Source organism: Camellia sinensis, chromosome 7, assembly GCF_055761805.1.
Source record: "Camellia sinensis isolate YWXY chromosome 7, ASM5576180v1, whole genome shotgun sequence".
NCBI classification, from domain to species: domain Eukaryota; kingdom Viridiplantae; phylum Streptophyta; class Magnoliopsida; order Ericales; family Theaceae; genus Camellia; species Camellia sinensis.
Window position 1 is genome coordinate 104,639,870 of NC_138967.1, and position 22,627 is coordinate 104,662,496.

The following is a 22,627-nucleotide window of genomic DNA, read 5'->3' on the forward strand; positions in this document are numbered from 1 at the left end:
GCTTGTTTTAAATCATATAATGATTTTCCAAGCTTACAAACTTTCCTAGTCCTGGAATTGGCAAACCCTTCAGATTGTTCCATAAAGATTTATTAAACTAAATCTTCATATAAGAAAACTATCTAAACATTCATCTTGATGTATCTCTAGACTTTGCACAATTGCGATCACACTCACCATAATTGGTGATCACATATCAAAGTAATCCACTCCTTCTCTTTGTCAGTATCCTTTGATAACAAGCCTGTCTTATTAGCTTTCATTCACTTGCATCCCAAGGCTTACTACCTATGTAAGATAAAGTTAAATTTTCTTTCTAGAGAAATCACACTTTAAATAAGCTTTGAGCCTTACTCACACCATATAGGGTTACGCAGATTAGACAGAAGAACTTCAAAGTCCTAATCTTTTAACATCTTCTAGGCTCATCTTTTTTTCTCATGAAGAACTGCTTCCTTAATTCCATGATGGTATTCTTGTGTAAATTTGAATATCAAATTCGTCCACAAGGAAACCAATATGCACTATTATATTGTGCATAACCATTAAACACAAAGTCAACGGATTTGTAGGCTTATCCTAACCCTCTTGGGTTTAAGTATTGCTATCTTTTGCATGACACCCCCACATTTGTAGAATTTATACGAAGGCTTTCAGCTTTTCCAAGAATTATGAGACTCTCAAAATCATATCACAGAAAACATATTTGCAGACCGTCATAAACCGAATTAGGTCTTTTCCGAATTCAAGGCACCAAAACATTGGTCCAACTTGTCACTCTGAATTCAATAGCCTTATTATTAGGAAACACAAATCTAGTGTTCAATGGTCTACTATTCGGAACTTCATAACATTGCCAGTAGTCTTATCACTAGAAATCACTAATTTCTCAGCATATGGTCAGTAGACTTTTTACTACTAGCAATCACAATGTTTTGATTTGTGATAAGTAGTCACTTCACTACTAAGAATCACAATGTCTTAACATGGGAGCAGTATACTCTTTCACTACTAGGAACCATTATGTCTAAACATGTGATCAATAATCTATTCCCTTTTAGGAACCACAATCTCATAATTGTGTAGATAGTGGTCTAACACCTCCTAGAAAACATTAGTTCTCTATTTCTGTGATTAGTGATCTTGTACATACTAGGAGCCACAAATTTAAGAACATATTTGATTTTTTTTTTTAAATTCAAAAAATATATTCACCCACCCTAATGGGTTGTCTCATCTTTGCTTTTAAGCAAAGTCACAAAGCAATCACACGTGCTATAATTGACACAAGGATAACATACTAATTGCCTCTGATTCATTTAGAGATATTATTATGCAATCTTATGATTTCCTCTAATCATACTTGATTTCTTTTGATCTTTTGTTAAGAACCTCATAAGGCTTAAGGTTGTCAGGTGGAACAACATTTCCTGTTGTCACCTTGGAAACCATTTCTAAAAATTACAACAGAATTTCAACTATTTCGTTTCTCCAGAAACCAAATTAACACTAGGAAATCGTAAAACCGAAAATTTAAGTCAAAACTAACCTGACCACTAACTTCAAAATTGAACAAGGTCAAGAAAGTTCCCAAGAAGATTGGAGTGGTCACAATGGTCCCACTTAAAACTAAATTAACCTTAGACAAAACTTTCAAGGGCTTGTTGACTCATTGTTAGTGGGAAACAAATTCAAAATTAAGTTTCTAGGGGATAAACCAAGTTAAAAACCAATTTCTAAGCAAATAAAAATAGCCACCATATTTACACCACTCATAAAAGTTAACCGGTACTCGCGGAACAGAGCCCATTATTTCTGAATATAAATCAGTAGTAGTTTAGCTAATGTTAATTCTTGGTTTCTTTTCTCAAAATCAAGGCACATTGGAAATAATTACATTGTAACCAAAAACTTTATCGAAACTTGGTTCCCTAACACTTTGGGAATAAATAGATTAAACCCCAAGATTTTATTAAACCCCAAAGGTTTGAAACCAAATCCATTTTAATTGTCATTTTTTAACACAAATCAGAAATGCTCTTTAGCCAAGGCTAAACTTTGATTTCTATTACAGAAAACCAGAACGCTTTGGGAATAATAAAATTAATCCCAAAACTTTTCTCTAAACCCGAAGGTTTATAAACTTTTTTCCTCCCCCTTTCCTTTCACTATGGTGAAACTATTACAGATTAGAAATTAAAAGTACTATGAATTGAAATACAATTGTTACAATTATAAATTGTCCGCATCTACAACAACGGAGTTCATGGTTGTATCCAGAGTAGCGTGTTTAGCCAAGAACACACTCATCCACTTTTTCAAGGGTCAAATCGTAACTTTATAAACTTTCAAGGTCTAAACTGCAAATACCATAAACTCTAGGGGTCAAACTACAAATACTAGGAACTTCAGGGGCTAAACTATAAATATCATAAACTTGAGGGGTTAAAATGAACATACTAAAAACTTTAGGGGCCAAACTGTAATTTCAAAAAAATTTAGGGCCAAAATGAAATTATCTTGAAATTTAGGAACCAAATTGCAAATTCTGAAAATTTTTGATAACATGGCAGCCCTGTTGATGTGTCGTTGAGTGGTCTACCACATGTCACTGACACGGCTCCTAACTAGGTTGCTGCCTGGCACTAAAATCATTTATGAGTCATGATGATGTCATTATCTGATAAGAAAAATATTAAATCTTGTATTTTCTATATATTAATATTTTAGTGAAAGATATTGGTAGTAGTTTGGTGGCGAGATTTTTAGATGAGAACGTAACTTATTTTCTCTATTTGTTTTATCTCTTTTTACCTCTATTTCATTATTATCATTATTCATATCTTTTATTTATTTATTTACTTTTAGTTTGCTTAGACTCCAAGCAAAGGTTCTTTTCTTTCCCTCCAAGTAAATGTTCTTTTCTTTCCCTCCAAGCAATTTTTCTTTGCCTCCAAGACAATTGTCTTTCTTTTTCTCCAAGTTTACTTGGAGGCTACTCTTTATGTTGCCTATAAATTTGAACTCATCCTCTCAACTTCTTTCTATGGTTTTTCTTTTTGGTCAATCTGTATCTCTCTCTCTCTCTCTCTCTCTCTCTCTCTCTCTTTATGATCAAAATTTACAGTTTAGATTACGAAGAGTATTTAGAGTGAGAGTTAGCATTTTATTTAAAAGGAGAGTTTTAGATTTTGTTAAACTTTACATACATTTTCGATCCACAACCTTTGAAGATTTATGGTGATATAGCTGATGATTAAAAGCATTGGTGTTCGAGGGATTTTGCATCAAGTGATCATGGAATTGTTTTGAGGTAATTCGGATGGTATACAATATGTTTCCTTTAAATCTCTTTGCAAAGAGTTTTTATCTTAATTACTTCACATTTGTAGTTCTCTTGATTATCATGGTTATATGTTAAATTCTATGGAATCATTCTTGTTAATAGGTTTGATTATTCTAGTCATTTGATAAATTATGTGAAGTTGTTCTGTGTAGTTAGTGTTGATTTGTTTGGCTAAATGACGTGAAAATGCTCTGTACATGGATTGAGTGGACCTTCCCAATAGCTTGGACCAATAGGCCAGATAAGCGGTTGTGCTTGGGTGAAGTGGGTGAGGCTAGTCACTGATCATGTGCTAAGTAGGACCAGGTATTTGGTATTGGATAAATTATCATATATCGAGTTGACTTGTCTGTGCAATTTGGTAAATTGCTTGGTATCTCAAAATCGAATCGTTTGTGCCATATCGTAAATTATTGGATCCCTATTGATTTATTCTCTATCCAGGCATTGTTATTCGTGTCATATCGTATACTTCTCGAATTAATTTATTTTTCAGGTGTGGAGCAAATCTAGTGGTGATTCGAGTTGAAGCATTTAAAGGATTATTGAGTTGGAGATTTTTGGGCCCACCACTATATATTGTTTTTGAAGATTTGTATAAATTATAAATTATAGACATTTGTGTAATTAATTTGGAGCCAATTTGTATGTTTGAGGTTATTAATTATTTAGAATTTTAAATTTGAGATTGATTTGATTTATTAACGGCTCGGAAGTTAGGGCGTTACAAAAAACCACCAAACTTTCCAGTATTTATGTGGGTTCATCTGAACTCTATTTGAGACGTTCTTTATATTGTCGAAAAGCTTTCAACGAATGGAATCTCCTGAAACTCTCAAAACATGAAATCCAACACTTTGTTTTTTCCAAAATTTAATTAATCAAATTAACTCAAAATTATTTAACAAACTCTTGAAAGAACATGAATTAAATCCAAAATAATTCTCAAAATTAAAGTGAATAATTAAATCACAAATACGTCCAAGGAAAAAAAAAAAAACTAAAAGTCCAATCTTATTCATTGTTCTACGCAAAGGTAATCAAGTTCAAATAAAAAATTAGTAGTCCATTTTACTAGTTCCAATTTGTTTTGTTTGTCTGTATTATTTATCCTCCTTTCTCACTTAGGTAACCTGTAGAGAAAGTTAGCTACAAAAGAAAACAAATAATAAACAAATCAAATAAATTAGTAAGAACCTTAAGTAATAAATTTTTTATTTTATTTTATAAACTCCTAACAACTTAACCACTAACAATCAAGTAATTCATGCAATAACAACTAATTAACACAAAATACATTGCATGAATAAATTACTAGAACTAAACAATCCAATAACTCTAGGAAATTAAATTAATTTTAATTCCAAGAGTCACTAGAATAAAACTACAATAAGAACTAAATTGTTTTATCAAAAACTATTTATAAAAATATGTTTTATAAAAATTATAAAATTAAATTAAATAGAAATGACAAAACAGTTATTATTATTATTATTATTTATCAAAAAATGAAATACAGAAGAAACTATAGAACTAAAAATATAGGAATGAATTAGATTACATCATAGAACATAATATAAGACGGATTCACTTAAACGTACAAAATAATATACAAGAAATAGTTTAAATATAAAAGTTTGAAGAATAAATGATAAGAGACGCAAATTGAAACCTGTGTGATACCACAACTTACTTAAAACAAATTCACCACCTCCCGATGGGTGCTAGAGGTATGCTAGTGTTTGTCTTCTAAGATACGACGGTCGAAACCAGCTCATATAGAAGCACCTTCTAAATAGCTTTGGCAAACTTGACAATAGAAGAACTCTCTCTCTCTAACAAGAACAAAAGAAAGGCTTGTAACATGCCCGGGGGGTACCCATACGCGTTAAACAGTTCAGACCCTCGACTTTTTTGATCTAGTCTTACGAGTGCAATGTGAAACATAGATGAAAGTCTAGATTTGTCAACTTTTTATGGAAAATCTATTTTAATACAAAATCTTTACCAAAAATGGACTACATCACCAGATCGTAGAGTCACCACCTAATATTTTTGGAAAAATTAGGAAACCCGTGACTTGTGCTAAGGCCATTATTCGTTGTAACCAAATATGCTAGGATCAGAACCTTAGGTATGAAAGGGAAAGGTTATTAATTGAGCACACCCACTCACCCGATCAAAGATCGGCCTCTACTAACCCATGATATGAGTTTTATTGACTTTATATGTTCATATTCCGATTATTAAATAAATCCTAAAATCTACAATGTGAATCATACAAGTATAGACTATGCCACTCATTTTGGAACAACTTGATTTCATGTGTGTTAAAAGAGTTTTGAAGATGTATAGCTGAAAGAAATTGAGTTTATAAACATGAAAATCAATATCATTCCAAATTAAGCAACACATCTCCATCCACTGGTGTTCATACAGTTATATCAAGTAAGCAAATAGCTTCATGGTAGGATGCTTAAACATAGTAAGAAAAACACACACAGGTGAGATACTAAAGCATAAAAACTTACATGTTTACCGACGTCCCATAAACAGCTACAAAGCGAAGTTAGCGAAATATCAATGTTCTTATATATAAAATCCTAATGCAATTCACTCATGAGATACAACTAAAGATTTAGTTTCTAAAATATGACATGTGAATCATCTCAATAACAAGAGGTAGCGCACATAATCATATAGGAATTGATTAAATCCACAAATGAAAACTTAGCTGAATCAAAATACATGAAACATGGATACAAAGCATGGATATAATGAAAAAAAAAAACTAAAATATGACGCATATTCATAAATAAGAAAAGCATATAGAAGAACAGGATAAAAAGAAGCGAGGTGGGGTATTATTACATTACTTGAAAGAATAACTACAAATCAAATTAGAGAGGGAGGAGGAAAATATTATAACAAAATAAAAACCTCACAAAACACTCAAATTAAAAAAAAATTAAATAAAAAAAATAGAAGCTTCATGCGTCTTGGAAACCACCGGAAGTTGGTCAATATCGGAAGACTACACCGCTTTGTCCAAAAGAAACTAACCAACCGGCCAACTAGGCCTCGCAAAACCTATCTTGTTGCAACACCAAGAAAAGAACAAACAAGAAATATGTAGGTGGCTCAACTAACCACTTCCGGTTAGCATACAACAAAACTAATATTCAACTTAAAACAAGAAAGTGACTATAAGACTAAAAGTGCAAGAGAATGAAAGAATTGAAAACGAACCGCTTCCGGTTGGATTATAACAAAACATGATGAAATAGAAAGCACGAAAAAAATTATGAGCTAAACTAACCACTTGGATTACAACAAAATTTTATAAAATAGAGAGCAAGAAAATAATTATGAGATAGAAAATATAAGAAAATGAAAGAGTTAAAGTTCACCTTCCAAAGAAAGATTGCACTTATTGATTTCCAAATTTTCTCTTGATCAACATCAAGGTTGTGAATTTTGTTCTTAATCCTCAATTCAAGAGCATGGAATTTGAGCTTCAAAGGTCGCTTTGGACAAGTGTAGGAAACGATCACTTAGAACCTCACAAAGACTGTTCTCTCTTTGATCAAAACTCTAGAATTTGACTGCAATAACATGACTTGGATAACTTTTGTAATAGAAGATGGGATATAGTGTATAGCTTGAGAAATGGAAGGTCACAAATAACACTCAATTTTGGCTAACTCTTGAATTCAAAGCTTAAGCTCACCTCTTCTGTATCTTTGGCCTTCTCTCCTTAATTTATTGTCATCCTCCTCTTAACAATCTGATATATACATATAGGAAATATAAGTGGAGAAATGGTGGAAGACATGAATTGAGCATTAATGAAGATAATTGAAGAAATGGAGCATTAATGAAGCTAATGGAAGACAAAAGTAAAGCATTAGCTTCAATGGATCAAGCACTAGGCAATGGAGGTTGAGTATATAGCATTCAATGCATAATAGGTCAGAAAAATGGGTTCGGGAAGTACCCACCCGAACCACACAAAAATCTGGACGAATCTGTGTTTGGGCGGTCGATCGACTAGGGGAGAAAAAAACCACTTCCCTTTGGTTTGACTCCGTTTCGCTCCTAGTGCGCGACGGGGCCGAAACACTTGGCCAAACTAGGCTTAGGGTGGAGAGTAAAGCTCAAATTCCATCTTTTTATTGAGGATTGTGCAAGAAACACATTTTGATTTTCATCATCGTGTAATCAAAAGAAAGCGCCTAAGTCTTAGGGCTAGTCAAAATAGGGTGTCTACAGTTGTCCCTCTTTGACAGAGTTGGAAGTCATTTCTTGACATGAGTGAATATCAAAGCTCCAAGATGACTCTTTTGACAAGGCCGTAAGACTTGGACAAACAAACAAGATGCAGACGCAATTGGTTGAACTTGAGAGTTGCCTACAAATCCCTTTGCAAGGAATCAAACTAGCATAGTTCAGGGACAAGATGCAATTGACATGTTCAAAATGAACTTTTGAAATTGGACATACACGCTTCGCGTAGCCTTTGTTTTGAAAATTCATGAGAATGCAATGCAATGCAATACAATGTCATGAAGTGATGATAAAGATTTGAAGATGGCAACATGAGAGGCAAGCCTCGTGCAAACAATATGAAGCATAATAGCGGGTGCATCGCATATAACTATGCCATAACACAAATAATAGAGGGAGTGCATCGCATACAAATGAGCCATAATGATGCATACAAATGTGTCACAACACAATGATAGAGTGGAAAGGTGAACTCGAAATCCAAACATGTCTCATGCGAGAGGAGGAAAAGTGAACCTGAGATCCAAATGCGTCTTACACGAGAGGACCAAATAATGAACTAGAAATCCAAATTCGTTTCACACGAGAGGAGGAATAGTGAACCTGAAATCCATTCGTGTCTTATGCGAGAAGAGGAAATAGTGAACTCGAAATCCAAACGCGTTTCACGCGAGAGAAGAAATAGTGATATAACCATCAGGCATACCTAACCGTATTTCATACGAGAGGGGAAATGTTTTAACCATGTGATCTGTAAATCCTAACCCATTTCACGTGAAAAGAGAAAAGGTGGTGTAACCAACAAGCATACCTAACTGGATCTCATATGAAAATGGGGAAGGTTTTAATTGGGTAATTTGAAATCCTAGTGCATTTCACGCAAAAGGAGGAAAGGTGGTGTAATCAACAGGCGTATCTAACCATATCTCATACAGAAAGGGGAAAGGTTTTAACCTATTGATTTGTAAATCCTAACACGTTTCATGTGAAAAGAGAAAAGGTGTTGTAACCAATAGGCGTACCTAACCGTATCTCATATAGAAAGGGGGAAAGTTGTAATCGAGTAATCTGAAATCCTAACGCGTTTCACGCGAGAGGAGGAAAGGTGGTGTAACCATCAGGCTTACCTAACCGTATCTTATACGGAAAGGGGGAAGGTTTTAATCGAGTAGATTTCAAATCCTAACAGGTTTCACGTAGAAGGAAGAAAAGCAGTGTAACTAACAGGCATACCTAATCGTATCTCATACAGAGTGGGGGGAAGGTTTTAATCGTAGAGATTGATGCTAAAATATTTTCCATTTTCTATTCTTTTCCTTCATTCTTTTGATTTTTTGTATTTTTGAAATTTGTTTTTGAGGTTTCCTTCTTTTTTTTTTCCTATTTGATTTTTTTCCCCTTTTTGTACATATAACAAACATTTGTATATACATGCATATCCATACAAAATACATACACACAAATACATGTATAAACAAAATACGAACACATATATATATATGCATACAAAATAAATTCATATACATATATATACAAATACATACACATACATATATATACAAAAAGATATACACATAATATATACAGACACACATACATATATATATATACGCAATATATACATACAGATACATACACGATATACATATACGGACACATACGGACATACGGATACATATACGATATATACATATTCAGACATATACATATGAAATATATACAAAATATATACATACACACACTAATCTCTTATTTTTGTCTCTTTGTCTCTTTCTCTCTCTCTCTCTCTCTCTCATTTGTCTTCGTTGAGCATCATGTCTAGCGCGTTCAACAATCATAGCGCGCCTGACTGACAACAGTTAGACCGGCCTCTATTGTCAAAGATTGCCTCAGTAATCCCTCTTCTCTTGGCTTCTTCTTCTCTTCCAACCTCTTCTTGAACCGAGACCTATGAGAGATCAGAGCAAAAAACTGCCAAAACTTTCTCTATTGTTACTCTACAAATTCTTTTAAGCAACATTACCCTCTTCTATCATGGCCTCATCCCGCTGTACTATTTCCTTCTTCCTAGACCTTAATGAAACCCCAATCGAGATTACTAGCTCCTCTAAGCCTCAACAGAGTGTCCCTACCCTGTCTCTGTTCTCAACTTTCCTGCACTGTCAGTAGAGCAACTGATGGCAGTGCAGTCTAGCATCGATGCTAACCATTACACATTGAAGTCCTGCGTGGAGACCGTGACTGCGGTCTCCAATTTGTCCCACAGACTGCAAAACAGGACAAGTGAGGTACATCGATTAAATGCCTAGCTCTCTCTGCTCTAGTGTATGTGCAAGGATGCTTGAGTAGAGATTAGCGCATTGAAAAAGCAGAACAAAGAGCTAAAACGACATGCCACCTCTATGGCTCAATTTGGAGTCCCCTCATATTCTATATTTGACGGCCAGTGGGGAATAATTTCTTTTGGAAGCTCTGCCAATGCCTAGGCAGAGTCTTAAAGGCTTCCAAGGAGTGAAAATGTGGCAAGGCACTCGACAATGGAAGTGGGTGGCGAAACTAAAGCATCAGTTTATAACCTTTGCCGCTGAAACTGACAACAAGGCTTGCATTTTTTTTTTTGGGTTTATATTTTTTTCCTATATTTTTGCTTGAGAGTGGGCCTTGAGATTCAACTCTTTTTGTAAAATTTTGATCGGGGTTGATCCCAGGCATTTAATAAAAAGAGTTATTTTACACATCCAAATGGCATGAATGGCACAACACTAAGCATGAAAATAATTTTGTTTTGAATTTTGAAATTGAAAATGGTTGCATGTCAACGGATTTTGAATTGAATACCGAGCCTATAACTGACCAAAACACAAAATACAACTCAATGAAAGGAAAACAAAGCAAAAGCCATCCCAAACACACCCCTTTGCGCTTGCTGTAATAAAATGGACACAAAAAAAAAAACAACACCGGTCGACTACCCGATTAAAGGACTTCACCGGAGACAACTACTATACATTTTCCGGCGAGTGCTCGATTAAGATGATGGGAACTCGAGGGCGTGGGGAAAGGGCAGAAAACCTGACTCTACTGTACCCCTAGTTCATTGCTTTGACTTTTTTTTTTTTTTTGCTAAAGCGATTTTGATTAACATGAGATGTAAATTAGTACATTTGTTCAACTTTTTGTCTTGAAATCATGTGAGCCAAATCATGAGCACTGAAAATTTTCTATTTTTGATCCAAAGAATGGTTTGGATTTTACAAAATATGAAATAACTTTTGAAACAATCAATCAACTTTATTAGAAGTCCACAAAATCCATATTTGCAAATGGTCACTACACAACCAACATGAAACCAACCCTTAAAATGCACAACTGAATCTGCCTTGCAACTAAACCCGTCATAAAGGACAACTAAACCAAATGGTACAACCTAATCAAACATAGATTAGATAGCTGAGTCGAATAAAGATACACCAATTAAACATAGATGGGATGAGTGAGTTGAAAAATGATTAGGGCTGAACTTCAAGATGAAGCTACATACGTATCCCAAAGATAGGAATAAGGCCATACGTAGTTTCGACTAAGGTTCACTCGGGTATTAACACTTTCATTTTGTGCTCTAACTTTTGCCAAAGCCACTTTTTCTGGTTTTTCGACCTTGCAAGCATTTCTTCAATTTTTCATTTTTTATTTTCTATTTTTTTTCTGCTCTAACTTTTGTTTGGGTCGCCTTTCTTGGTTTTCGGCCCAACGAGCCTCTCAAGGATAGTACTTCATTTTGTCCATAATGATTGGTTATGAGAACTCCAAACCATCTAAATCCATGAGAATGACTGCTCCCCCTAACTAGATTGATTTGATGATTTAAGGACCCATCCAATTAGGCTTGAACTTGTCCCTAGGGTCACAAATAGGAGCTCGGTTGTCTTTCAGCAATAAGTCTCTTTCTCTTAAATTCCTAGATTTGACCTTTTTGTTTAATGCTCTAGAAATTCTACGTTGATACCCCTAAACATGGTATCACGCCTTCAGTCTTCGCTCATCAAACAACATCAGCTCCTTAAATCGGTTATGTTGCCAGTCAGCTTTTGCTATTTGACATTTAGCCATAATCCTCAACAAAGGAACTTCTAATTCAATTGGAATTCCATATACCAAAGAGTATTGGGTTGCCCTCGTAGACATTCGGATTGATGTCCTGTATCCTGAAAGTGAAAAAAGGTAGTTTGTCTGCCCAATCTCTGTAGGTTTGCATTGTCTTATGCAGAATAATCTTGATGTTCTTATTTGCAGCTTCAATGGCTTCATTGGTTTATGGCCTGCTAGTTGATGACTTGTGAAAAGGCATGTTATATTTCTCAAGTAGAACTGCCACTTCTCCTCTGAAATGTGAGCCATTGTCAAAAACTACTTCGTTTGGCACGCAATATCTACAGATGATATTATTTCTAATGAATTTGGCCACATGTGATACTTTTAATACTAAAAATGACTGTGCTTCTACCCACTTGGTGAAATAATCACTGGCAACCAAGATGAATTGATGCCTATTTGAACCCTTCTGTGTAATTGCCTCAATGACATCTATGTCCCAGACTAAGAAAGGCCAAGGTGAAGTCATGTTGTAGAGTTTTAAGGTTGGGATATTCATGCAATTGGTGTGGATTTGACATTTGTGACATCTCCTAACAAAGTCAATACAATCACTCTCCATGGTTTACCAGTAGTATCCCTGCCTAAGAATCTTTTTATCATATTATACCATTCATATAGGCTCCACACTCTTCTCCATTGATGGCTTCCATGATACACTTTGCCTCTTTTTCCTCCACACATAGCTTATGCATTCCCAGATATCCCCTTCTGTACAGCCTATCTCCACAGATAATGAACTGAGCAGCCATATGTCGTATCCCCCTTTTCTCCTTGGTATTTGCCCTTTGCGGGTATGTACTGCTTTTCAAAAAGTTCCAAATATCAAAGTACCAGGGATTTTTATCTTGAACCTCTTTTGTTGCAGCTACCATTTCATGTGCGGGCATATATCTTTGTTCTATCAGGATTCATTACAAGAAATCGAACCTTTGGCGACCATTTTTGGCGACTAAACAAATTTTAGTCGCCGAAAGTACATTTTTTGGCGACTAAAATTTAATTTGTCAACGTTGGTTCAAGATATCGCTACTAAAATATTTTAGTCACTAAATATTACTTATTGGTGACTAAATTTAAATTTAGTCGGTAAAAATTCCACTTTCAGCGACTAAAAATTTGATTGGTCGCTGTTAGTCCAAATTTTAGGCCCAAAAAAATAAATTAATCTATAATATTGGTTTTTCCTGACTAAAATTAAAATTAGTCACCAAATAGTACTTTTGGCGACTAATATTTTCGTTGCTATTCCGTAATCTTTAGGCTACAAAAAAATTTAATCGACAGATCTATTCCTTTGTCGACTAATACAGAAATTAGTCGCTAAATGTTCAATTTTCAACCCTTTTGCGCGCCCTCCTCTCTCTGTTATACAACATCACACTTTGTAACACGCACACACACACCATCCTTCACCAAACCTCACAAAAACCATCCCTTTCACCATAGCCCACCGTATCATTGACATTACGACGGCCACCGCCCCCCGCACAAATCACCACCGTCACAACTCACCACTGTCATAGCCGCACATCGTAGGTACCTCTCTCTCTCTCTGTGTGTGTCTCTCGCACTCTCGCTCTCGCTCACGGTCTGTCCGTGCATCTCTCTCTCTCTGTGTCACTTGACCTCTCTCACATAGTCTCTCTCTCTTTCTTTACTCTAGTTCTCTCTCTTCTGACATTGTTGGTTTAGGGTTTATTCAAATTTGAATTTATGTGCCTCTAATTTATTAAAATTTTGAAAGATGATGTTTAATATATGTGTGTGTATATATAATGGTTTGTACACGTATTGCAAGCATCTCTCTCTCTCTCTCTCTCTCGCTCGAGCTCTCTCACGCACAATCTCCCTCTGTCTCTGTCTCTGTCTCTGTCTCTCTCTCTCTTTATCCCCCTTGCTCTGTTTCCCTCTTTTCTCACATTGTTGCTTTAGGGTTTATTCAAAATGTAGTGTTTGGGGCTATAATTTATGATAAATTTCAAACATGATGTGTAATTTATGATAAAATTTAGTGTTTGGGGCTGTAATTTACCAAGAAAATTAAGTGAAAATATGGAAAGAAACTAAAAATCTAGTGTTACATGCCGATTATCTAGTTAGTTCCTACAAATATGGGTGAATTTTGTTTTAGATTCCGTTTGGCTACCAAGAAAACTGAGGGAAAAAATGGAAAAACACTAAACAAATCCAGCATTACATGCTACTTTCTAGTAATTTCTTATAGATATGGGTGAATTTTTTTTTTATCCTTATATTTTCTAGAGTCAGCAAGACAAAAGGATTATGAAGAATTTGTCCTTTCTTTTGCTTAATTTTCTCAGCAACCAAACTGATTATATATAATGCTCTATCTACATTGCATTATTTGGAATATGCTTTCAAAACTTGCTTATGTTAGTTGTTGTGAAAGAAAAAAGAAAAGACGAGCAAAACTAGAGTGTAACTGTGGAGTATGCTGAACCTGATTTTGAACAGAGTTTGTGGTGAACTTGAGGAGTTCATTCGATAAGAACCTGAGAGAGCTAGTTTACATTTTTCTGATTGATTCTGTTGCTTGCTCCTGCTATCCTTTGCTATTATGCTCACTGTTAATCATTTTCTTTGTGTGTGTTATCGTGTTATTTAAACGTTTTTCCCTGTAAGCTTCTCTGCAGATTTTATGATTTACAAATTTGTGAATGCCTGAAATTTCAGCAGGGTTTTTCTTTACATGAACCATTTTATTTTATTTTTCCACTCGACAAAATGGTGAATATCACGATGTCCTAGATTTTAGCCCTCCAATCAAGTGATTGATGACGAATTTCATTCAATTTCTTGCCACCATAGAATGATCCTAAAGTATGCCCCAGAAGGGTGTCTACATTAGAGACTTTAAGCGGCATGAGAACATGATTTATTAGGTGTATCTGTCGTCGTTGACAAAATTGTGGTCAAGAATATTATACATTGTTGCACAGCCACTTTTATATTCTTGTTTATATAAATTGGGAAGCATGCTTCATGTGGCACATGAGCAGTGTTTTGTTTTGTTCTTGTTGGTGCATCATTTCTTATTTTTCATGGGATATGATCAGGCACTTGCGCTTGCACCTTTACCTTAACCTCCTACAGAAAAGGTCGTCAAGAAGAAAAGTGCAAAAACTAGTAAAAAGAAAGGAAAAACTGTTGAAGTAGCAACGGAAGTGCCACTAAAACCAACAGCATAAAAACTTAGACAAGAAAGGTGAAAGATATGGATCTCATCTCTTCTTGTTTTGGCTAGGCCATTTTTTTTTAGATATGTCTATTATTGGAAGAGAAAGAATGTTGTCAAATTTAGAAATGTTAATACCTCATGCTAGAATCCAATGATTGGTAATGTGGAAATATGAAGCACGGACACAATGAGACAAAAATATATGATGCTGCAAAATACAATAAGACAAAAAATTTCCCTTATGCATCTGTTGAGAGACGCCATCTTAGCTTTGAAATCATAAGGTGAGAGAAATGAGAGAAACCAAGAGAGTGAATGATAAAGTAAGGACTTATCAGCATGATTTTTCAGTTTGGCAACCTCTATTGCCACATACAATGACAATCGGTAAGCTATGATGGATTTCTTTTTGGTGTGTTTTTCACAGATTTTGAAGTTGTAATTTGAAATCAGATTTAGAAATCATGTAGGCTTTTTTGATGCTCCGAACTGACTCAGCACTGTCCCTCTTTGACCAATTTGAATTGTTTTATACCCTGTTTTATTTATTCTTTGAGTGAAAAGGGCCATGGGGATGTAGATAGGGAGAAAAAGAGGATACAGACCAAGCGCGAATGGAGAGAGCTATGGGTTAGTTTTAGAGGGAAAAAGGTAAACCAAGCATGAACCTAGAGCAAATAGGGTAGTTGTGGAGAGGGAGAGAGAGTGACTGACTGTGAGTTAAGAGTGTCCTTTTAGAGAGGTGTTTTCAGTTTTTGTGAAGGAATAAATGAAAAGTGGATAGGCCTTGCTACACTCTTTTTCTTGGTTAAGTTATTATTATCATAAGCTGTAATAACAGAATTACGCCACCATGGACTTGAATAAATAGATTGGCATCCCATCAATTTTGTTTTTTGTCCTTTCATCTAGACAAGATTTGATGCTTGCATTTGATGTACTATTTATATATAAATTTTATAATCAAGCATTTATTGAACAAAATAAAATTTTCCTATATCATATAAGAAGGATGACAAAGGAGAAAATTAATAAATGCTTGAATTTGAAATGGCATCTAGAATTTAATAAGAAAATGAATAGATGTTATAGTTATATCTATAATAATAAATAATTTATGAAATTTATTTTTCCCCCATATCCCAGTTGTGTTCGTGTCCTGTGCCAATGTTTGTGCTTCTTTGTTTTGGAACAGAAGAAATCCGTGTCATTTATTTGGGACCTGAATTTCATGTTTTGTTATGTTTGTTCATGTTGTATTAATTAATGCCGATGTATACAATGATAGATACATGTCTGCCTTGGTTGCAATCATAACATTCCTAGGACCCTGCATATTTTGTGACTAGTATACAAAAAATATACTTTTTTCCCCCCAGATGTTGTGTTTGTCTGCTGATTTTACAAAAATTGTCATATCCCAACCCATTTATTTAAAGCTAAACCCAACCCGCCCACTAACCCAATTATATACGCACATAAAATTAAAGCCATCCTACCACTACCACCACCACCACCACTGTCACTGGCAAATGGTCCCTGTACAACCTAAGGTTGGTATGGATGATGACTTCACATGTGATGATGAAGATGAACTGACAATCCATATTGGTCATAATATCACAGTGATGCTTCTTTGTCCATAATGATGCTTGTTTGATTTCTTCCCAAATTTTATGCTTTTTGAGGAAGTAGTACTAGTCTAGTCTCTATGTGTATTTATGGTCCTCGTGCTCTGTCTAATCAAATATGGTTGCATTATATTTGAATCCCCTGTATTGGTATCTATCCAATTTTTATCTATTTGCTTCTCATTAACTCACTCTATTATAAGATTTACCTTTTGTTTATGTAATTGTTATTTGTGTTCGTGTTATAAAGCTCCAGATGGTGTCCATCTCAGAGTGAGTTTTATCAAATATTTTGATATCTGTGCTTGATATCTAACTTTCACTAGTTAACAGATTTGTGGAAGCAATGAATATCCTACATTGTTCTAATTGAAGTTGGTGTTGTGAATTTGGCTACGCTGCACTAGGCAGTGACAGGTGATGTGTACAGAATACCTTGAAGAACGAGAAGAATTGATCCAAGCATTGCACAAGGACAGGAAATTCTTTGATCTTCCCAACATAAGGTTCTCTCTCTCTCTCTCTCTCTCTCTCTATAGTACACTACATCGTGTTGCTCTTGCTTTATTTCTACATGATAAATTTTTTGGGCAATCACTTGTTCACTTTGGTTGTGTGACAGCTTTAACTTGTTTAATTTGTAGTTGGATACTAATTTCATTTGATAGCTTTTATCGGTAGTTGTTCATTGTGCTTGGTTAGACAACTTCCAGGAGTCTGGATCCTCTTCCGATGCTTCCTACGGGGTGCCAAAATAACGGTGGTTTTTTTCTTTTTTCTTTTTTTGCTTTCCTCCTGTTTCTTTTCTCTCTCAGTTAAGAACCCTAACCCAACTAAGAGCAAGAACAGGGAGACGTTTGAGGAGGGCGACAACAATGTTTCTAAGATTTACATATTCACTAAACAATACTATCTCATTATTATTAAGCATGAGGACAAGCTAAGATCATGCAATTGAAGAATTAAAATATGTGTACTCAGTATCTTCAAGGAGTAGAAGCGTGCTTTTAATTTGAGAAACCTGTTTAAAACGCCCAAAACTTAGTTGAAAAAAGGCGTTTCGGGGGCAAAAATTCAAAAAAGCCCCCGAACCACCATGTGGCTCTCACAGACAGTTTCCCCATGACAAATAGGACTTGTGACAACTGATGAAATGTAATTCAGACCCGTAAGTAGGGAGTTAGAGTCGAAAAAGAGCGTTTTGAGGGTCAAAATTTATAACAGCCCCTGAACCACTGTGTGAGTCACACAGACAGTTTCCCCATGACAAATAGGACTTGTGAGAACTGACAGAATGTAATTCGGACTTGTAAGTAAGGAGTTAGAGCCGAAAACGCCCTAAACTTAGTCGAAAAAGAGCGTTTCGGGGGCCGAAAAAGAGCGTTTCGGGGGCGAAAATTCATAACAGCCCGCAAACCACCGTGTCACTCACACGAAAAGTTTTCCATGACAAATAGGACTTGTGAGAACTGACGGAATGTAATTCGGACCCGTACGTAGGGAGTTAGAGTCGAATATGCCCTAAACTTAGTCGAAAAAGAGCATTTTAGGGGTGAAAATTCATAACAGCCCCTGAACCACCATGTGACTTACACAGACTGCTTCCCCATGACAATTACGACCTGTGACAACTGGCGGGATGTAATTCGGACCCGTAGGCTTGGAGTTAGAGCCGAAAATGCCCTAAACTTAGTCGAAAAAGAGTGTTCCAGGGGCAAAAATTCAAAACAGCCCCAGAACCATCGTGTGAGTCACATGGATAGGTTCCCCATGAAAATAGGACTTGTGGGAATTGACGGAATGTAATTTGAACCCGTAGGTAGGGAGTTAGAGCAGAATATGCCCTAAACTTAGCCGAAAAAGAGCATTTCAGGGGGCAAAAATTCATAACAGCCCCTGAACCACAGTGTGACTCACATGGACAAGTTCCCCATGACAATTATGACCTGTGACAACTGACAGAATGTAATTCGAACCTGTAGCCTTGGAGTTTGAGCCGAAAACGCCCTAAACTTAGTTGAAAAAGAGCGTTTTGATGGCGAAAATTCATAACATCCCCTAAACCACTGTGTCACTCACACAGACAGTTTTCCCATGACAAATAGGACTTATGAAAACTGACGGTATGTAATTCGGACCTGTACGTAGGGAGTTAGGGCCGATCAGTCGAAAAAGAGTGTTTCGAGGCAAAAATTCATAACAGTCCCCGAACCACCGTGTGACTCACACAGACAGGTTCCCCATGACAAATAGGACTTGTGAGAACTGACGGAATATAATTCGGACTTGTAAATAGGGAGTTAGAGCCGAAAACACCCTAAACTTGGTTGAAAAAGGGCGTTTCGGGGGTGAAAATTCATAACATCCCCCAAACCACCTTGTGGCTCTCATGGAATGCTTTCCCATGACAATTACAACTCGTTACAACTAACGGAATGTAATTACGATTCGTAGGCTTGGAGTTTTAGTCGAAAACGCCCTAAACTTAGTCGAAAAAGAGCGTTTTAGGGGAGAAAATTCATAACAGCCCTCGAACCACCATGTCACTCATACAGACAATTTCCCCATGACAAATAGGACTTGTGAGAACTGACAGAATGTAATTCAGACCCATACGTAGGGAGTTAGAGCCGATTACGCCCTAAACTTAGTCGAAAAAGAGCGTTTCGGGGGCGAAAATTCATAGCAGCCTCCGAACCACCATGTGACTCACACGACAGGTTCCCTATGACAAATAGGACTTTTGAGAACTGATGGAATGTAATTCAGGCTCATAAGTATGGAGTTAGAGCCGAAAATGCCCTAAACTTAGTCAAAAAAGGACATTTTGGGGGCAAAAATTCATAACAGCCCCTGAACCACCTTATGGCTCTCACAAACTGCTTCCCCATGACAATTACGACCTGGGACAACTGATGGAATGTAATTAGGACTCGTAGGCTTGGAGTTTGAGCCGAAAATGCCTTACACTTAGGCGAAAAACTCGTAACACTTAGTTTGTGGAGCGACAACTTTATGAAAATAATATCAACATATTCTAATAATTGCATTTATATATTTATAGGATAAGGAAATTACATATTGGATTGTTTGTGCAGTTGGTTGGAATAAATATTGCATGATACATATATCTATACTTTCTTTTATTTCCAAGAAGACATTTCTCGATTGATCTACCATAAATGCATGTTAGAACATATTCCCTATGGCTGACTGGATTGATATTTTATAACCAATTTTAATGTTTGTTTTGTTTTTTTGTTTTTTTGTAGATGGCTTTATTGTGTGGACTTGTGGATAATCCATATTGGTGCATGGAGAAGAATTTACAATTTTGCATAGAACTAATATAATACTTTTGTCATCCTTAGCTTTTGTGTAGTTCACTATTACTGATACAGAAAACTTTTGGCAATCAACAGATAACGACTGTTGTGGTACATAGATCGCCTTCTGTCGTGGTACATATATGACCTTTTGTCATGGTCTATAGAAAAACTTTTGTCGTGGTACATATATCACTTTTTGTCATGGTACAGATTATGATGGTAATTTGTACCATGCCAAATGGTAATTTCGCTTGGTAGTAAATGTATTTTTTTGTATACGGAGGGCTTTGATTTTTGTATGACATATTTTGTATGGAATTATTATTTTAGTTTGGACAATAGTTGGTTTGTATATGGACTTTGACATTTAAAGTTATTTATTTTTTGTATATGGATGCAGATTATGGAATGATTGATAGTATGTATCATTTTATTTATATACGTATTACAGGTTGCATAGAATATAGACAGGTTGTGGAGAAATCATAATTTTGCGATGAAACATAATATCATGTTTTTGGCGACTAAACAATTAGTAGCTAAAAAGAAATTAGGAAAATACTTTGGGCAGCTAAAAGTTTTGTAGCAAAAAAAAAAAAAGAAAAGAAAAGACATTTGGCGAATAAAAGTTTTGTAGCCAAAAGAAAATCGAACATTTGGCGACTAAAATATTTGGTAGCTAAAGAATAAAAACACTTTTGCCGACTAAAAATTTAGTAGCTCAAAATGTGAGACTTGCCAAAACAAGACCTCTTTGCAGACTAAGCTTTTAGTAGCAAAAAATGTGGGACTTCAGGCGACTAAATATTTAGTAGCTAAAGAATAAAAACACTTTTTCCAACTAAAAATTTAGTAGCTCAAAATGTGAGACTTGCCAAAACAAGACCTCTTTGCAGACTAAACTTTTAGTAGCAAAAAATGTGGGACTTCAGGCGACTAAATATTTAGTAGCCAAAAAAAGAACTCTTTGCCGACTAAAATTTTAGTAGCCAAACATGTGGGACTTTAGGTGACTAAATATTTAGTAGCCAAAAGAAGAACTCTTCGCCGACTAAAATTTTAGTAGCCAAACATGTGGGACTTTAGGCGACTAAATATTTAGTAGCCAAAAGAAGAACTATTTGCCGACTAACATTTTAGTAGCTAAAAATGTGGGACTTTAGGCAACTAAAAGTTTGGTCGCCGAAAATGTACTAATTTAATTTAATGTCTAACCTTTTGGTGACTAAAAATTTAGTCGGAAATTGAATACCTTTGGCGACTAAAATTATTTTAGTCACTAATGGCCTTTGCCGACAATTCTTCGACGACTACTTTTGCGACCAAATAATTTAGTCGCTGAATCCATTCGGCGACTAAAAATTTAGTCGCCAAAAGTGATTTTTTTTGTAGTGATTGGGTGCATCTTAACCCCAACTAGTATATCTATCATGGAGGCCAGGGTTGCCTACACATCAGCAAATTGGTTGTTCTCTCTCACTAAGTGTGTAAATGCCAGTCTTTCGAACCTCGAGATCAACATATCTAAAGTCTAATGATAGACTTTCATTTTCTCCTCCTTAACCTTCCAGTCTCCATTGGCTTAAGAGATGACTAGATTCAAATCCTCAATCACATCGAACCATATTGCCCCTAGTTCTAGAGTTGCTTCCAGTCTGACAATGCATGCCTTATACTCTGCTTGGTTGTTGGATACCCTAAGCCGGAGTTTGAAAGCTAAAGGGATATGTGAATCATTTGGTGTTATGATCAACGCATCTATCCCGTAGCCAAATTAATTGGCTTCTCTATCAAAGTACAACTTCCAAGTGTCTTCTTCCATCTACATGACCTCCTTATCTAGGAATGAATAATCCATATCTTCTTGTCCTTTAATCAGGTGATCAGCTAAAAATTCTTCCATGACCATTCCTTTGATAGATTTGTGAGCGACATACTTGAGGTCAAATTCAGATTGCAAAAGTAACCAACAAGCTAGCATACCGGTAAGCGCTGGTTTCTTAAAGAGATATTTGATGGAGTCTAATTTTGAAACCAGAATTACCGAGTGAGCTAACAAGTACTCACCTTCCTGGTGGCCTAAACCAAAGCCAAGCAAGCCTTTTTCCAAGGGAGTGTAGCGGGTCTCATATTTAAGCATCTTTTTGCTCAAGTAGTAAATGGCTTTTTCCACTTTCTCATCTGCGTCTTGCATAAGCATACATCCCATGGTTGATTCAATTACTAATAAATACAAAATCAATAGTTTTCCTATCTCAGGTGGCGATAACACGGGCAGATTCTACAAATACTACTTAAATTCCTCGAAGGCAAACTAACACCGATCATCCCTTTAGAACTTCTTTCCTTTCTTCAATGGACCAAATGGTGGTTCATAGGTCAAGGTTAACTTAGAAATAAACCTTCTTATGAATTGCACTTTGCCTAGAAAGCCCCGCACCTTCTTTTCAGTCATTGGTGGCAGCATTTCTAAGATGGCCTTAATTTTGGATGGATAAACTTCAATTTCCCATTGTGTGATCAGAAATCCCAACATCTTGCCCGTGGTTACCCCAAAGGTGCATTTCTGTGGATTCAACCTTAGCCTATATTCTTTGATTCTCTCAAAGAATTTCTTCAATGAGGTATAATGGCCTTCCCAATCTTTGGACATGACAATCATGTTATCCACATACACCTC